The sequence below is a fragment of the Dipodomys spectabilis genome, unplaced genomic scaffold (assembly GCF_019054845.1).
Source record: "Dipodomys spectabilis isolate Male_0828 unplaced genomic scaffold, ASM1905484v1 ptg000536l, whole genome shotgun sequence".
Classification (NCBI taxonomy): domain Eukaryota; kingdom Metazoa; phylum Chordata; class Mammalia; order Rodentia; family Heteromyidae; genus Dipodomys; species Dipodomys spectabilis.
Window position 1 is genome coordinate 333,603 of NW_024871213.1, and position 20,641 is coordinate 354,243.

The 20,641-nt window shown below is 33.5% G+C and overlaps 1 non-coding gene across 1 annotated transcript; it reads left to right on the forward strand.

Moving 5' to 3' along the window:
• Window positions 1-807: 807 nt before the first annotated feature.
• Window positions 808-914, forward strand: LOC122099812. The gene has a single exon (XR_006146008.1). It is a non-coding gene; the product is annotated as a U6 spliceosomal RNA (small nuclear RNA).
• Window positions 915-20,641: the final 19,727 nt, after the last annotated feature.

The window sequence follows — 20,641 nt, forward strand, 5'->3', positions numbered from 1 at the left end:
TCATTTGTATATGTCTTATATCATTATTTGTTCCTCGCTAACATATAAAATAAGGAAGCCAGGGGCTAGGAAGGTAGCTCAGTGGTAGAGAGCTTGCCTTGCATGCTTGAGGCCCTGGGTTCGATTCCTCAGCACCACATAAGCAAAAAAATAAGCCAGAAGTGGCGCTGTGGTTCAAGTGGTAGAGTGTTAGCCTTGAGCTGAAGATCTGAGGGAGAGCGCCCAGGCCCATAGTTCAGGCCCCTGACCGGACCCCAAAAAATTTTTAAGACATAAAATAAAATAAGGAAGCCCTATAGTTTTAACAGAAACTTTGTAGTTAATAAAGTCTTAACTCTTTATATTCTGCTTCTTTACACAAAGACTTGGCAACTTCTCATTAGTAATGTTCATATAAACTCTGAAATATACATACATAGTAGCATATGTCTGTTACCACAAATCTTAAATACTTTAACGAAAAGTTTTATTACCTGCCAAACAGTCCTTGTTTTAGCATATATAAGCAAATTCCCAAAATATATTTAAACCATTAAAACTTTTAACTAAACTTAACACTTGCTGCAGTGTTCATTATGACAGGTGCCTTGTATAGAATAATTGAATTCCTCCTCCTACACATCTCTTGAACAACAAATATCTGGAATTATTTTGTTTTTGACCTGTCCATCTTGATTTTATTCTTAAATGTGTGCTTATGTAAGAAGTATATGGCTCTAAAATTTCATGAAAATTCTTTAAACTTACTTTTTGTTGAATTGTCTAGTTTAAGAATATCAATTACACTTTATTTATAAAACATGTTCTATGTTCCATTCAGCATCACCTACTCTAACATTGGAACGATACAGAGAAGATTTGAATGGCCCCTGTGCAAGGATGGCAGGCAAATTCCTGTACCATTCCATACTTTTACAACAACAGATGCTGGAGGGAATGTGGCCACAAGTTAACTGTACTACATTCTTGGTGGGAGTGTCAACTTGTTCAACCACTTTGGAAAGTAGTATGGAGGTTCCTCAAAAGACTTCACATAGAACTCCCCTAAGACACAGCAATCCCACTTTTGGGCATTTACCCAAAAGATCACAAACAAGATGGTACTAAAACTACCATCACAATTATATTTATTGCAGCATTGTTTAAGATAGCTAAGATATAGAACCAACCCCGATGCCCCTCATCAGATAAATAGATCAAGAAAATGTGCTATTTATACCAATGAAATTCCATGCCTTCATGAGAAAGTATGGCATCACCCAATTTGTTAGAAAATGGAAAGACTTTGAAAAAAATTATTAAGTGATGTAAGCCAAGTCCAAAGAAACATAGGTCACAGGGTTTCCCTAATTTTTAATAACTAATATATCTGGGATAAGCAGAAACGGTCAAAATCTATGCACATATGACCAGATAAGATGTTGTTAAGGGAAATGAACCCCCCAATAGGAACACAACTGTTTTTTCTTTCTTGCTTGCTATTGTTCTAACGTACTTATAACAGGCTATGTGATTTTTTTTGTTTCTTTATATGTTTCTCCCCCATGCTATAACCCCTGTTTTCACTGTGTTTGAATTTGGTGTGCCCACCTCTTGTACATACGCTCCTGTAATTTGGGGAGGGGAAGGAAAAAACAAAATGCTGAAATAGGGATTCAGGTTGACCCATTGTAACAATGAGATGCACAAGACACTATGTTGAAAACTGAACTTTACAATTTAGGCAGGGGAAGTGGGGAGGGGAGTGTACTTGTAGAGGTGGGCGGGAAAGGACGGTAGAGGGAAAATAAAGGAGGATGTAACGAAGCTTGTTAGGAAATGTACTCATTACTTGCTCATGTAAATGTGACCTCTCTGTACAGTATTTTTAAAATTAAAAACATATGAAAATGTTCTGAGATGAAAGAGTTTATTTCCTTTATTTTACTCATATAATATGGCTAACAAAGAAATTAATGCAAAACACTGATATGAAGGTATTTTGAATGAATGTGTATGTGTGCACGTGCACGTGTTCTCATGCACTTGCATATATATTGGTGTGCTCACAGTTTGAAAAAAGGGCGTCAAAGTCTTGCTAGGCCTGCTCTCTAGATTGGTGAGCTACTATATGAGCTACATCTCCATTCCTGGCCCTTTGCTAACATTAAAATTTTTGAAAAATAATCTCATGAATTTATTTTGTCCTGATTGGCTTCCACTGTTATCCACAGATCTCTGGATCCTGAGTAAATATGCCAAGTAGTTAGGATTACAGGTGTGACCAACCAGCACAAGGCTTTCAGAATAATTTTAAAAGTGGAAGAAAGTTTACTTCACGGGGGCTTGTTTTATCATCTCCTACTTATAAAGCATTTTGGAGTGATTATTTGTGATTTTTTTTTTCGTTTTTTGGATTCTTAAGAAAGTGATGATATTTAAAAATTTAGTACTTTTTAAAATGGAACCTGGAAAAATGGGACAGAATATATTTGTCTCTCTTATAAGCTCAGCTCTGTGCATGATAACCCAATGTCACCAACACAGTCTGTGTTGAAGACAAAATGTAACAGAAAACAATCACCATGGCCAATAATTGCTATGGTATTATTTCTTGGACAATATGAACATTGAATAGAGAGTGTAAGAGAATGGAGAGATTTTACCTACCTTTTGTGTATTGCTGTAAGACTTTTGGAAACTTTGACTCATTTCCTTCCTCACAGTGTGTGCTTGGGCCATGCACTTATTGCCTTTAATTACAATTTTCCCAACACTAAAATGGCAATAACATTAGCATTATAGAAAATGTTATCTTAAGAATTAAGGAAATTAAAACTTGTGAAATACTTAACATAAATTTCCATGAATGAGTTTTAAGTTTAGCCAGCAGTTTTTTTTAAAATACTAAAAAGAATGCGATAAGTATTACAGAAATCATTGCATATAGTGAGCAAACAGAAGTAATGTTATCTATTGACTATGCTCTTCTTCCAAGGAAGCCAGGTGGATTATTTCTCATGCTGTAAATCAAACTTGTTATCTTATGTCTTGATAGTGTAAAAATATCAGGACAAAATAATGAAGGAATGTTGTAGACTGAGGTGAAGTCCATATGAAAATGTGCAAAACTGATAAAACATAAAAGTATCTGAGCATTATATTGTGTTTTACATCATTTAAGTTACATTGCAAAGTTAAGTAAGACCTAGAAGAATGGATTCTCTTTTTGATGTCCTATCATAGGTCCTTGGATGAACTCTTTCCTCATTCTTGTGAAGACATCATCAGATGAGAGGAACTATATTATTTTTTGTTTGCTTCCGTACATTTATTCTTCATTTGAAATCTGAACTACTTGAGACAGAAAGAAAATAAGGAAATTAGACCCGCAGTCTTTGGAAAGAACAATCAATGTGAAATAAATAAAATGCATACAACCTTGTAAGAGGTCTGACTAAAGTGAGTTATATAGTCTCAAGCATAAACAGAAAATGATTAAGCAATATCATGTTATTTAAAATGGAAAATGTTAGGAGTTGCTTAATATTGCTGCTTTCTAATACCTTGAATTAATTATTGATTTTGTATAGAAAGATTAAAGATGAGATTAAAAAGAAACTTGATTAAAAGTGGACAAAAGTTCTGAATAGACATGCTCTCCTTAAAGCCCTGAAAATTTCCAGTGGGTTTACAAAGTTCTTTAATACCACTTCTATGCTGGTTTAATTCTTTTTCAGCAGAAGTCATTAGAGAAATGTAATTCAAAATTACTATGATACTACTTCATAATTATTGTAACTTTTATCAAAAAATCAAAGGAATCGGGTGTGGTAGTAAAGGCTTTTAATTCCAAGCATATAGGAGGTTGGATTTAAGTCTAAGGCCAGTCTGGAGTACTGAAGATAATAAAAACCTGCCCTTTATTACCTTATAATAAAGGTAATAATGCTGAGAGTGTGGAGAAAAGGAAATTTTCTACACATTTCAACAAAATGCAGGTTAGTATTCTCCTTGTAGAAAGTAATATGCAGCTTTCTAAAAACTTCAAAGTTGAAATATCATCTGCCCCACCAATCATGCGATTATTTCTCTATGAGTAACTCAAATATATCTGCAGTTCATTGTACTCATCATTCACAGCAACAGCCAAGATATAAATCGAAGTTCAGTGTTCAACTACAGACTAATAAAGCAACTGTGGTACATGCACAAATATCTTTTTCTGTTTCATCCTTAAAATAGCAAGAGACTTCTCCCATTAGCCACAACTTACAATGACCTGAAAGATGTATTCTAAATGAAGAAAAATATTGTCTTCTGATCTTTGTAAACACACACACACGCACACAGAAACACACACACACACACACACACACACACACACACACACACACACACACACACACACACAAACCAACATCAAACATTAAGAGAGAAATTTTTAAAAAGTAAAGCAACGTGGAATTGCTGGGGCATTTAGGTCACAATGTAGAAGATAGTAGATATACAGGATGAACCGGTATAGAGTTGTAATGTACAACATGAGGATACAGGGGACAACACTGGCCTTACATGGTTTCCCTTATTTGCAATATCTAGTATATGTCTGAGTCAAGCAGGAAAAGTCAGATAAGGTGATGTTAGGGAAATGAACCCTACGATATGTATTCAATTTTTTTTCTTTCATGTGATTGTTTCTAACACATTTATAAGACTAGTTATTTGTTGCTTTGTATGTCCCTCCCCCACAGTATAACCCCTGCTTTCACTGTATTTGATGTCGGTATAATTTGTGGAGGAGAAGGGGAAAAACAAATCGTTTAAATAGGGAAACAGGTGGACCCATTGCAACAATGAAATATACAAGTCGTTATGTCGAAAACAAACTTTACAATTTTGGTGGGGGGGGGAAGGGGGGAGGTTTAGGTGGGGGGCGGGGGGAGGTTCAGAAGGGATAGGAAGGAGAAACAAAGGAGGAGGCTACAATCCTTGTTAAGAAATGTACTCATTATCTTGTCCATGTAATTGTAACCCCTCTGTACAGTATTTTCACACAAAAAAAAAAATAGAATGAAGCTAAGTAAGTAGGAGTTGTTCTTCTGAGTAGGGGTTGCTCTTTTTGTTGTGCTTCCTTCAGTAGTGGATAAGATGAACATAATTCTTTAAATATACCTGCCTGCTTGCAGAAATAATAACAAACACTATACCAATAATGTTGCATGCTCAACATAGAACAAAATGTCAAATTAAAATACATGATATTATCCTTGGTGTAAACTAATTATTGCAAATAATGGAAACCATGGGACCTATGTTTCTTTGTCCAGTTTACTTCACTTAATATGATTTTTTCCAAGATCTTCCATTTCTTTAAAAATGAAATGGTACCTTTCTTTCTGATGAAAACATAGTATTGCATGTACGTATATCTCTCTGTTGTGTGTGTGTGTGTGTGTGTGTATGTGTGTGTGTGTGTTTCACTTTCTTGATCCATTCATTTACTGAGGGGCATCGGGGTTTATTCCATATCTTAACTAGGGTAAATACTACTGTGATAAAACATAATTGGGCTGGTAGCTTTAGTGTGCCCTTGTTTGTGGTCACTAGGGTAAATGCCCAGAAGTGGGATTACTGGGTAATAGGGGAACATTATTGTGTACATCAAGGATATTAATAGTTGAGCAGAATAGCTCAATAGCTATGTACATATGACTCTATAAGGTGATTCAAAGTTAAATCAACAAGTGTTGATTTAACTTTTTGTTGTTCTTAATATACTACGTGATTTGTTTTTATCCTTTTGTGTTTTCCACACCTATAGTTCATTGCCTGAAGACACTGTATTTAATCTGATGCCCGGGTATTGTAAATATGTTGTTCTGAACTTGGAAATGGAAAGAGAAAAAACAAAATGGTGAGACAAAGGACAAAGGAGTAACCTATGCAACTGTGATACTCACAAGACAATATGTTGGAAATAATCTTGGGGGGGCATTGGGAGAGAAGAGGGAAAAATTGGAGAAGGGGTAACAAGTTAGAAAAGAAATGAATTCCTTACCTTACTTGTGTAAGTATAACCCCTCTGTACTTTTCCTTAACAATAGAATTTAAATAAAAAATAAAATCTAAGAGAGCAGCAATACAAGAGATAGTAGAGGGGGGAAATACTGTAGTATAGTGCAGTAAAACAGCTGTGGAGACCAGAAATTTTACTTTTACATAGGAAGTAAGAAACTAGCACACAGATTTTCAGTCTCATGTCAGTCATTAAAAAGGGGAAACAAAATGCACAATCAGCAAACCAATAGAGATAAAATAGAAAACTAAGCAAGTTGAATGGATGACTTGGACCAAGAATAACAAATGACACAATTAGGTAACAAATAACAAGCTGGTAAGTTTAAAAAATATTACCCATAATTCTATTAAATGTTGTGTACATCACAATTTGTTAGCACTATAATTCAAATCACAGTTAAATAATGTATCATTATTATAATGTTATTTATTTTTGATTTCTTAATATTGAATGTTTAATATAAAATTTTAATTTTAGCAGCTATAAAAGAAGAAAGTGAAATTAATTTTAATGATATATTTCATGATTTTAAAATTGAGAAACAGTAGAATTTAAAGAAATAATATATCATTATTGTTTTATTTCTGTGAATTAATGTAATAATTCCAAGTGTATTCTACACTTAACACTCATCTTAACATCAAATAATAAATTATTTCACATGACTTGGTTTTAAGTGGAAGGATTTAGCACTGTGGTAAAATTCATACCACACAATACACGAGGGAATGTCCCCTCTCATCCAGTTTAAGTTGTGGAAATTTGATTTTTACATGAATGTTATATTCATGTCTAGGTGACATATATACAAGTATATAGAATTATATGCATGAGGAGTACTTCAGATGATACTTAAAAGTCATATTCATTAATTAAATTTTTATTATTTTGTACCAAATAAATATTTATAGAGAGAATGAATTTCTGAGTAGATGATTGTGTATGTGGGCCAGATTATGCACATTGAGGCTTATTTTATATTCCTGATATTGTTTCTACAGTTAGATTTAATTTTCCATAACTGGGTTAAGTTATTATATTGGATATATGAAAGTAATTTTTTGTCATTAATTCTTTGCCAGTTGTCTAATACTAATATAATTTATCCATGTGTTAGAAGTAATGGAAATAACAACAGATATAAGCAAGATAAATCAGTCTGAGGTAGAAAAGAATTTTCACCTTTATTTTGATAGCTGGTCCTCTTCTACACTACAGAATATTCTTGGGAAAATGTGCTCCATGCTGGCCACAACTGCAGAATATTATGGTTTGATCTATCAAAAGAGAAGGAAGGATGGGGAACCTCCCTTCCAAAAGTCTGCTCCCAGAGATGTGATCTGCTTTATGGTGGTTACTTGAAAATGAACATTTTTCACAGTCAACCTTGAAAAGCCATCTTGATAGACCATTTCTGTAAGTGGATTACTACAGACTTGTTCATGGCTTTGTAAAGTTGCCAGATTTCCTCATTTTGAGACAAGTTAACAGGAATTTAGTCACCTGTTTCTGTATCTTTCAGGGAAAAACCAAATGACCCTAAGCCAGGGAATCACTGGGGCCCAGAAAAGCTACTACCTTGAATAGTAATCCTAGACCTCTAAAACAAAACACACACGCACGCACGCACGCGCGCGCGCGCACACACACACACACACACACACACAAATTAAACAATCAAACAAACAAAAAAATCCAGTTAGTACAGCCAGTCAGGGCTGCTATGACAGCCTACTTGAAGTCAGGCAAAAAAAGAGAATCTGAGAGTTATTTAGCTGATAACCAATATATTTTTTATGAGGTAGACTGAAATGAGACCCCAGAGAGAGGGTCAGGAAGACTGATCAGAGAGACTAAAATTGGCCACACAAATGTTGGAAAATAAAATTCTTTGCAGAACAAATAAATCATAGTAAGCCTGCGCATATAAGAACAAGACAGCAGACCAAATTCCAGAAATGCACATTTTCTTAGAGGTCAGCTTAATGAATTAGCAATGGAAATATTTGAAATCTTAAATATTTGAACACATGTGGAAGAAGGCTGAAGAGAAAGAAAATGCCATCATTCTGTTAGGAGGTCCAACATCACATTAGGAAATAATCAAGCACAGATTTGTAATAAAAAGAGTAAATAATTATTCCAAATGAGGGCTTCATTTGTTTTGATCTAACAGTTCTTGATTTAGGTGCTAGCAATTACCATACAATTGATCCAGTCCCACAGCTGAGTTAATACTGACCGCATTATTCCCACATGAAGGAACAGAGAAAATTTACAAATGTCTGATGAAATGAGTAGAGAGTGAAATGTTCTAATAATTATATCTGAGATTTAGAAACAGGTGATGAGGTGGATTTTCTTTTCTAAAAATCCCTCATTTTTAGCCTGGTGCCAGTGGCTCACAGCTGTAATCCTACCTACTCAGGAAGCTAAGGTCTGAGGACGGCTGTTCAAAGCCAACCTGGGCAGGAAACTTCCTGAGACTCTTATCTCTATTTAATCACCAGAAAACCAGAAGTGGCACTGTGGCTCAAGAGGTGGAGCACTCACCTTGACTTGAAGAGCTTAGGGACAGTGTCCAAGCACATACTTCAAGCCCCTCAACCAACAACAAAAATCTCCCTTTTCTTGGATCTTTTCCTAACATTCAACAAAGAAGCCATTTTATCAAGCACTACATTTAAGTCCTATTCTAGCTACTGCAAATAGAATGATTTGGTATCCTATGACAAATGGTTCATATTTGTGGAAAGAATTACCAGCAGTTGTAACTTTTTTTCCAGTCCTTGAACTCTGGGCCTGGGCCCTGAACATGGTTATACTGGCAGCTTTCATTTGAGCTTGTTTGTTATTTATTGGATTACTGCCAATGAGGGTAATTACTGGGTGTAAAGGAAGATATATGTTTAGTCTTTTCAGGAGACTCCGTACTGCATTCCACAGTGGTTGAACAAGTTTAGTTTCCCACCAACAGTGTAATAGAGTTCCCAATTGGTTACATCCATGCCAGCATTTTCTATTGCTAGTTTTCTTGATAATGGGCATTCTAATTGGGATGAGGTAGAATCTGTCTTGTTTGCTTGTAGATTTGTGGGCACCTTCTAGATACCATGAATGAATCCATGAAATCTGTATTGCTCGGAGTCTGCATTCCTTTCTCTTTTCTCTTAGTATAATTTTCCCAAGCCTTTCATTTTCCTTAATATTGGTGAAAAGTCATCCTTTCTGATGGGTGAATAGAATTCCAGTGTGTGTGTGTGTGTGTGTGTGTGTAAGATGATTATAGGCCCATGAGTTCATTTCTATGTGCTATGTTTCATGTGTACTTTTGTAATTCCATATTAAATTTGGATTGCTTTCTTTACTGCATTGAAGAATATTTTTAGGATTTTGATGAGTATCGCATGGTCAATTGTTTGGGGCAATATTGCAGTTTTTGACACTTCAATTCTTCCACCCAAGAACATTGAAAGATTTTCCATATCCTTGAATCTCCTTCAATTTCCCTTTTTAGATTTTAATGTTTTCACAGTAGAATTCCTTCACATTTTTAGTTAAATTAATTAACTCCTAGTTATGCTGTTGTTATTTTTTTGTTTAGATTAGATTAGATTTTGAGGGTAATACATATGAGGTTGTATTTTGGATTTCAGGTTGGTTCCTCTCATTGTTGGTAACACAGAAAAACTACCAATTCTTGGTGGGTTTTATACCGTGCTACATAGCTGAAGGTTAGCATCATCTTTCCTAACTTCAGGGAGGAAGCTATAAGGACTTTTAATACAGGATCATTTCATCTGTAAAAAGGGATAGTTTTACTTCTTCCCTATTTGTATCCCCCTTTTTTTTTCTCTTTCCAATTGTTCTTGCTAGAAAGTCTGCTACCATTTTGAAGAGTAGTAGAGAGTGGACATCCTTGTCTCATTCATGATTTTAATGTCTTAATGCTTCCACCGTTAGGTAAATGCTAATTATCTCTATCATAACCATACTCTGTATTAGATTGAGGAGTGTTCCATGCATTCCTAGCTTCTCAGACTTTTTTAATCATAGAAGGGTATTGGAGGTTTTTAAAAGCTATTTCTATATCCATATAGGTGATCATGTGTTTCTCACCCCTGCTTCTGCTGACGGTTTGTGCTATGGTTATTGACAAGAATATTGAATCAAATTGTATCCTAGGATGAATCCTATTTGATCTTACCATATGGCTTTTTTGTTAGTTACTGAAATTGGCTGGTGAGAATTTTATTAAGAAGTTCTGTAGTAATGCTTATCAAAGAGTTCTCTTTCTTTGGTGAGTCCCTATGTGATTTAGGGAAGTGTCTAATTCTATCTTCATAGAATGTGTTTGATAATTCCATTTCCCTTTCCATTCTATTGAAGAGTTAGAACTGCGTATTGTAAGTTCTTTGCAGGCCTTAATTTCATGGTAAATTCATTGAGTCCTAGCCTTTTCTGGAATGGGAAGTGGTTTATTGACATTTAATTTTCATTAATTCTTAGGTTTTACTTCTTGCTTCAGATTCAGTATAGGAAAGCATCAATTTCTTCAGGATTCTCCAGATTATTGGCATAAGGTTTTCAAAGTACTCTCTTATAACGTTCTCAATTTTGCGTATATCTGCTGTGTTGTCTCATTTTTGTCTCTAATTTTCTCTATTTGAGTTAGTCCTCTTATTTTTTTATTATGAAAGTCATATACAGAGGGGTCGTTACAGTTACATAAGTAATGAGTACATTTTTTTAAGTGTTAACCCTTCCCCATTTTTTCCTGCTTCCCCCAACCCTGACATCCCACTCCCCCAAAGTTGTAAAGTTCATGTCTAACATAGTGTTAGAATCAGGTTAACATGTATAAGACAAAGGGTACAGAAATAAAAAACAGTGAGTACAAGGAATTACCCAAAAGGTAAAAACTAAATAGAAATAACCAAAAACAGCTCACTATACAATCATCTTGTATCCATTTCTTGAAGCTCTTTTCGATAAGCATCATTTTATATGGTAATATGCATATTGCTTTTGAGCTATTGTGACTATTGTAGACATATTCTAGTGTTTCCAAAGGATTGAAATCGGTGGCCTATGATTCTTTGGGTCTTGCTTGTTTGACTTATTATATTTTCGAAGTGATTCCATTTCCTTACAAATGGGGCAATGCCATTCATTCTGATGGAAGCATAGAGTTTTGTTGTGAACGTATATGACATTTTCTTGATCCCTCATTGCTGGCTCATAGGGGAGCTCAATTGAGGAACTTCCATACATCTTTACAGAGTATTTGAACAAGTTTACATTTCCACCAATACTGTAGTAATGTTCCTTTTTGGCCACATCCCCACCAGCCCAGCATCTGTTATTTTTAGTTCTCTTCATAATGGTAACTCTAACTGGGGTGAGGTGGAAGCCCAATGTTGCTTTGATTCGCACTTCTTTTATGGCCAGAAATGTTGCATATTTCTTCATGCGTCTATTGGCCATGCATATTTCTTCTTCAGAGAAGTCTCTCTTTACATCTTTAGCCCACTTATTAAGAGAGTTGTTATTTCTTTGAGGATTTGTTTTTATTTGGGGGGGAGTTAACTTTTGGGGCTCTAAATATATTTGAGATATGAGGCCATAGTGTGTTGAAGAGCAAGTAAAGATCTCCCAATCTGCTGGATTTTTTATTTACTTATCTATATAAGTTCTCTTCTTAGTCAGATTTGGTATGGTTGTGTCAAGTCTGTTAATTTATTTAAAAAACCAACTCTTTTTAAAAATTCTTTCTATGTTTTATTTGGCTTTATTTATTTATTTCTGATTTTTTAAAACTTGTTTCTGTCTACTGCTTTGGGTTAGGGCTTGCTCCTGTTTTCAAGGAGTTTGAGGTATATAATTAAAATATTTGTTTGAGATTTCCCCAATTGCTTGATGTAGGCACTCAGAGCTATAAATTTTCCTCTAAGTACTGCATTTCCTGTGTCCCAGAGAAGCTAGTATTTTGTGTGTTCATTTTTGTTAAATTCCAGAAACTTTCAGTTGTTTTCTAATCCCTTCAGTGTCCCACTGGTCATTCAGCAACGTGTTATTCAATCTTCATGGGTTTGAAAATGTTTTTTTTTTTTTTTTTTTTTTTTTTGCTTTAGCTGTTTAATTCTAAGTTTATTGTGTTACATTCTGACAAGATATGGGAATTCAATTAATTTTTCTTTCAATTTGGACAGAATTCTGAGTGACATAGGACATGTTCTATTTTGGAGAATCTTCCATGAGCTGCTGTGAAGAATGTATATTCTGACGATGAATGTATATTCTGTAGATGTCTGTTTGGGCTAGGTGGTCAATGTAGTTATTTAGGTCTGAAGTTTCTTGGTTGAGTTTCTCCTGGACAGGTCATTCATGGATGACAATGATGTGTTGAGATGTGTTTTCAGGTTAAGTAGTATTTGGTTGATGATGTGGAATGCTCCAGGATTCAGGGCATTGATATTTAGACTTGTTATATCCTCCTAATTGAGCGTTGTCTTTATCAATATGTAATGTCTCTTTGTACTAATTTTAATTTAGTTCTATTTTATCTTATGTTATTAATTCTACTGCAGCCTGTTTATGGTGTCCATTTGCTTGAAAATATATCTTCCAGCCTTTCAGTTTGAGTATGTGTTTGTTTTTGTCAATAAAATATGTCTCTTGTAGATGCTAGATGGATGTGACTTGTTTTTTGATACTACTATTTAATCTATGTCTTCTATTTGGAAATTTAAGTCCATTGATGTACAGAGTTAAGACTGAGAATTTCCTGATAGTCCTGCTATGTTATACATCTGCTGTTAGGAGCTGTGCCTCATCTACTTTTAATATATTTACTTTGTTCTTTGATAAGGAGCATTTTACATAATCAGTTCCTGTTCTTCTTGATCTTCTCTATGTAGGATATATTTGATTAACTTCTATCCTGCTGATTTGGTGGAGATACATTGTTTTAAGTTGCTTTGTAATGAAATATTTTTATATTTCCTTTAAATGTTAAGGAGTTTGGCTTGGGACCGTATTAATGATTGGTAGTTATTTACATTTAATGTTTGTCGTATATCATGCCAGGGTCTCCTTTTTGCCATATCAGCTAAAAATCTGCATTTAATCTGACTATATATTCTTTATAAATAATCAGTCTTTTCTCTGTAGCAGCTTTAAAAATTCTTTCCTTGATCCTTAATGATCCTCTAATGGATTTTGATGTAGTGGTTGATTGTTCAGTTCTAGAATTCTCTGTTTGGTGTTTTAAAGGTTTCTCTTTTCTGAATGAGCCTATCTCTTTGGATATTTGGCATGTTCTCTGCTATATTTCTGTAATAAGTTTCCCATCCATTTAGTTTCCTGCTCTTCTCCTTCTTGATACCTATCTCCCCGAAATTTGATTTCTAAATGAGTCTTGTACTTCTGTAAATATCATATCTTATTTCTTGTATTTGTTCTAAATGATAATTTCCTCTTTCCTGTTAAACCTATTCTGTCTTTGACCCTGAGATTATCTTATATGTCATTTATTTGCTGTGGAGACTTTCTATTTTGTTTTCAATTTCCCTGTCTTCTAATTAGCCCTTTTTTAGGGCTTCTATCTCTTTATTAAAGATTTGCTTTAGGCATTGTATGGAATTTCTGTACATTTTTTATTTGGTTGAGTGGGTTGCAAAGGTTGTTTTCTTAGCTTTGCCTTCTCTCATATCTTTTAACTAGGCATCCATTTTTTCCTTGGACTCCCTTTACTTCTCAGAATTTATTTATCTTTGTTTCTTATCTCCACGAATTATTTTGCTAATCTTTGTTTGGTCTCATCTTGTTCACAAATTTCCTTGTAGAGGTTTTCTCTCTTTTCATTAATCACATTTTCAGCAGCATTTGTAATGTATTTTGATATATCTTCTAGGTCCTTGATTGTCTGTTCTAATGCCTGGTTATTTACTGTGTGAATTGAAGTACCTTGACATAATTTTTCTTGTATTTTTTTCTGATTGGTTCTGTCCATTTGGAGGTTTTCTCTTGGGGAAACTATGATGTTAATTATAGACTCTCTATGTTTTTGGTTGATTTGCCAGGTGTTGGTTTGGTTTTCTGTTTTGATTTGTTTTTCTGGAATTAGGTTTTTTCTATACAATTAAGTGCAGAATTATAAATCAGTTATGGTGAGATGTTGTGATGTTAATACTTATGGTCCCAGTGACAGTTCGGACTGTCCAATGGTATGTTGAATAGCTCTGTGTATGGATGTGGCTTTCTCTGATTCACACTTCTGTTTCTACTTTTTTTCCACGTGGCCCTTTTATTTCTACATTGCAGATGAGCTTTTGAATATGTTGGTCAATACAGTCACAGTAGTCACCTGCCTGGCTGGCCAGGTTTTCATAGATTTCTGTTTTCTAGTGAAGATAGTATAAAATCATCTTATGAATTTTATGTCTATAATTATATCTATAATTACAGCTGTATATCTATAATTATAGTTGTCTTGGTGTGACCCTCTAGAAGTGGAGAACCGGCCAGGACTCTGTTTCATTAGAGAGAGCTAGGGAAATTTTCTGTTGTTATTCTGCCATTGTTTTTCTTCTTCCTCAGATTTATTTTATATATTGTTGATTTTTTCACATAATTTAAGATTTGTGATGGTTGTATCAGGTTATTTTTGTTTTTCTGCTTGTGTTATTTTGAAGTAGTTATTTCAGGCTTCTATGAAGAGACAGAAATATTTGTTATTACATTGAGAGAAATCGAGAAGACATTTTAACTTATTTGCTACAAGTAAATTAATATTAAGCAAAGCTAATGAAAATAATCACTTCTTACTCTACAGAGGACGAGTATAGTACTCACGAATATCTTGGAGGAAAAGACTTTAGACTCATTACAATTGATGCCTTACATTGAAATTACTGGCTAAACATTCTTCTTCAGAAAGTCAAAAGCTCTATTTCTTTCATTTTAATATTATAAAATCATAATACCTGCATGTTGAATTGTTTCCCTCTGCTATTTTCAATTCCATTCTTCATCCATTACACATCTTTGAATGACCAATTCCTTCAAATACCTATATTTCTTATATTGTGTTATAAATCTCAGTAATATTAATACGAATTTATCTCTGAGCCTCATCTTGAGCTACATTTATATGTAATTTATGCAGTCTCAAGCAAGAAACCTGTTTTACTCTATGTTTTAATCAATAAATGCATTCTCTTTAGAAATATGTTCTCATCTTTTATATTGCTCCAGTAAACATCATATGTCTAGTACTTTTAATGAAATATAAGGTTTGGAACTGGAAACCACCCCCCCCTCATTATCACTTTAACGTAAACCCCTGGAGACTATTTTACATATAAATACATAAAAGTGCAATGCACATGTTTATATATAAATAATATAATGGTTAAGACAATTAGACACAAGGACTACCACATCAATTCTCAATTGACTTAAAGGCACCAAATCATTGTGTTCATGAATATCACTATTATTAGAAAATGACTAGTCAATACAAAGTTTATATTATATTTGAAGTTTACAAAATGAAAATTACATCCAGATTTGCTGTCAATATCCTGTTTCCAGGAATACATTTTTTCAGCAAACAGGGAAATAAAAATAAGGGTTTGACACAGAATGTAAGATGTAGAAGTAGACTGTCTTTCCTTAAGATGATAAGTACCTGCAAATCATGTGATATATTCAAAGATACTATAAAAATTCATAAGAGGATGTATGATCAGAAATGATAGGTAAGAAAAGTAACTAGAAAACTGTGTATGTAAATTGAGCTTTCAATATAAGATGGCAAGTTTTCAATATATGGGCCTATAGAAGGTGATTCTGTATTTCTAACTCACATACAATATTCTGCATTTTTCCACATACTCCCGTTCTCTTACCTCAGTTCCTGATCAATATTCTTCTATTTCATGATGTCAATTCCCACTAAAATAAAAAGGTGGATGTTTTTTTGGTCTCTAGATCCAATATATTTTAGTATTTTGGAATAGTATGAGTTCATGGAGTTTGACTTGAATGTCAAGATTGTAGATATTGTATTCAGGTTACTGTTAATTGGCCTGAAGCATACAAAGACACACAGTATACTAAAAAGAAGGGACTTGATCTCAGGGAAACATACAGGTCCAGGTAAGATCCTGAAGCAAAGAAAAATCAATGGAGCAAACAGCAATCAACTATAAGTACAAAGGAATGGAACTGATCTCTGATGTTTCTGGGTGGCAGCTGTGTGTGTTTGCATGTGTGTGTGTGTTTGTGTGTGTGTGTGTGGAGAGAGAGAGAGTTAGAGAGAGAGAAAGAATTTTAGTGTTGCTTCCATATTTATAGTCCATAGAGCAATACTTATTAGGGAGGAGGTGCTCATATCAGACCTCTGATACCATTGTCTTCATTTTTTTACTACGAAAAACACTTGCTTAATCTCTAATTAAATAGGGAAAATAAACTAACATCTAACGCGATTGTTTTGACAATTTATTAGTATATTGAAGGCGAAAGGGAGCAATTGGAGATCAGTTTAACCTTTCTCCTCTCAGTTGAATATTACACAGCAATAGATGTGATTTCAGGAGTCTCTTGCAATGTACTGACAGCTGAATTATTAATATGTTTAATAATATGAAACATATGATGGAGAAATAGATCAGCCAGCAAGCACAAAGTACTAGTGATAAGACCGAACTTTTGAGCAGGTTGCCACATCTTTTAGGAATGTAATTCGTTCATATGAACTTCAAATTTTGTGGCTTTCCCTTTGTGATTAAATGGTAGGAAAGTACTGTAGGAAAATACTCTACTGTTCAGCCAAGTAGAAAATGCTCATGATCCCATCTTCATGTTACAAATTTCCATTCCATACCAAATCTATTTTAGAGTGCTTTCATTTAATATACTGCAGCACCTAATCCTTCCCTGTGGGAGACAGGAAAAAAGATAATTTTGTTTGAATATTAAATTACATAAATTAGTGGGTACAGGCAAGATTTGTAAAATTATAGAAGTTTGTAATAAATGTAAGTAGGGAACATGTCACAAACAAAAAATATAATTAAAATCACATGACAAGACTAGAAGTCACAGCATTTTGTGCAAGGAAACATACATTAGATTAGTTGCAGAATTTCTAATTTGAGATAAATTATATATTAAAGCATAATTCCCTTTACCTAAGGATTGAAACATTTTATTGAAAAATATATTTCTTAGAGATATTTTTGCTTCATAATTTTAGGGATACAGGTGAAACCATTGCAACAATGAGATGGACATGTCAGTATGTCGAAAAACGAACTTTACAACTTTGGCCTGGGTGGGGTGGAGATGGGAAGGTATGGGAAGGGAAAACAAAAGAGGAGGCAACAATGCTTGATAAGAAATGTACTCATTACCTTGCCCTTGTAATTGTAACCCCGCTGTACGGTATTTTCACAATAAAAAAAAGAAAATAATTTTAAGAAAAACATAATCCCAAAGTAATAATTTTTCGTATTATTTTCCTATTTCCATGTGATTTAACTCCAAATTAGAAATCCAGATATATGATTTAATTTAGTTTAACCGAAACTATTATTGAGTATAAGGTTCTTATACTCTCTACATTCGTCACACTAAGATCATCAAATATGGTGATTTTGAAATGATTAGTCTCTTTGTGAACTATGTTAACATTATTTACAATGTGATTGAAATGTTTAAAAATAGTATTTATTTTAGTTTAATTACTCTGAAGAGACAAGAACTGATATAATAAAACGCTAAAAATGATTAGTTTTTAAATTGAGAATTTAAGAAATGTTTTTGACCACACTGGTTACTGGAGCCTTCACAACACCCTCATGAGATAATTTATACTGATGAAGCAAAAATCCTGGAGCTTAGACATTTACAACTAAAAAAATTATGTCATTCTGAAAATTTAGATCACATATTAAACAGAAAACTTAACATTCAAATATCTGAATATAGTAATACATTGAATTGCAGGGCAAGTACTTGTTCTGAAAGGAGATAAAATTGCATTTATTTTTAAAAGTAAACCTAAGTATACATTTGAATAAAAGACAATGTTTAAAATATCACTCATGCAAGACAAAAGATGTACAATTCGTGGTTTTTCATGCCAATTATGTTCTCTAAACTTACTAGAAATACTAGATTAGTAACCCTAAATCATTGTTTTGTAAGGAAATAGAAATTTAGTTTCCTAAAACTCATTACTATAACTTTTTCTCAAGCAATTTCTAAGTAATTGTTTATATTTTTTGTCATAGAATCTTATTTGATTTTTATTCATTAAGTTAATTAATTAGCCAATAACAATATAAATTATGCATGAACATTTACAAATAAGGGAAACAATGCTTGGTAAGAAATGTACACATTATCCTGCCCATGTAACTGTAACTCCTCTGTACAGTATGTTCACAAATAAAATAAAATTAAATTAAAAAAAAAAAAAAAAAAAAAAAAAGAAATGTACTCATTATCTTGCCCATGTCATTGTAACCCCTCTGTACAGTATTTTCACAATAAAAAAATAAAATAAAATAAATTTTAAAAAGAAAAAAAAAAATTATGCATGAACAAAGTTTATCTAACAAATGTATTTCTTTCAAAAGACAAATGGCACTCTTAAAGAACACAGGAAGGGGGCTGGGAAGGTGGCTCAAGTGGTAGAGTGCTAGCCTTGAGATGAAAAGCTGAGGGACAACGCCCAGGCCCAGAGTTCAGGCCCCATGACCAGACCACCCCCCCCCAAAAAAAAGAACACTGGAAGGCAGTGTTATGTATTTATTAATTTTTAGTTATTTTGTTAATGGTTATTAATTTTCAGAAGTGGCATTTTCATTATGCTCTTTCCATAATATATTTAAAACTTTTGATTATGCTTCCTCTATTTCCTTTTTATTATTATTTTCTCCAAAGATCTTCTGCATTTCACATCAAATTACATCTTTATATATGCACATATAATTTAATTTGGAAAACTTTATGTGAACTGCAACTTAATTCAAGATGTACAGTGGATTAACAGGAGGAACAAAACCTTGAGTATTTTCAGTTAATTCTGAATTGAGCTATCATTATTATTTTGGTTAGGGTTAAGATCCCAGACAGAATTAGAATTAGGGTTAGAGTAACAGAAAATTTAGGTTCAACACAGGATGACCCATTGAAACAATGATCCTCACAACACACTCTACTGAAAATGAACTTTACACCATCCATCATCGGGAGGGAAGACTGAGGGAGGTGGGAGAAGGAAAAGATAGTGGGACAACTACAAAGAAGGGGTTAACAATGCTCTACAAGAAAAGAACGGATTACCTTACACATGTAATTGTGATCCCTTTGTAAGCCTCTTTACAAAAAAATAAGATTTAAAAATTAATGAAAAATAAAACCTGACATAGAAATAGAAAATAGAAATAGAAAATGAAATAGAAAAACACTTTAAAACTTTAAAAATTTAGGTTCAAAATGCAAGTAAAATTTAGACCTACACGCTGAGCAAGAGATATGATATTTGTGAAATAGAAGCTTGCTATTATCATTATGATTCAGTTATATGTAGGCTTAGGATTCTGAATGGTGTTCCAGTTAGAGCTGGGGTTAGGATAAGATAAAAGATGTAAGATATTTTGTAAAACTCAACATATTTTACGAAGAATGAATGGCATCAAAGTTAAAATGAACGAAAACCAGTGTCAGTGGAATTTTAACCATTCAGATATAATTTGGTTTAAACTGTGAGTTACTGTTTTAGTTCTTGTTAGGATTAGGGAAGGATAAGCTTAAGGGTAAAATTTACTTTTCCACTAAGAAGTAGAAGCAAAAAAATGAGTGATTCAATAGATTCCAAACAATTTTACTTATATTAACCATTTGTTGTTAACTCAGACTGTGATTAGGATTTGGTTTCTCGTTAAAGGGGGTTGAGGATAGAGTAAAGAAATGGATTAAACTTGTGGCTCATGCCTATTATCCTAACTACTCAGGAAGTTCATTTCTGAGGATCACAGTTCAAAGACATCCCAGGCAGGAAAGTCTGTGAGAATTTTTTCTCCTTTTAACTACCAGAAAACAAGAAAAAAAGTGGTGCTGTATCTCAAGAGGTAAAGTGCACACCTTGAGTTAAAGAACTCAGGGATTGTGCCCATGCCTAGAACTCAGGGATAGGACCTAGGCCCAGAAATGATGCCCCACTACCAACAAAAAGAAAAAAAAGGAATGGGATAAATGTTTAGTAAATCTGAACTTATTTTAGGTTCTAAGAATTCAGGAAAAGATATTAGAAATACATTGTACTTCTATTATCACAGCTTTTCCTGAATGTTCTAGTTAAGTTTCAGATTAGAAAAATAACAAAATATTGAGCAAAACTACAAACTATTTTAAGAAAGATGAGTTGAATCAAAGAAGGGATTAATAAATCTAATTTATTTGTGTGGCTTTTAGAATCCAAATGCAATTGGTTCTAGGGTTAGGGTTACTTTTCTAATTTATGAACTCATGAATTAAAGGCACAATTCTTTCATTCTTACA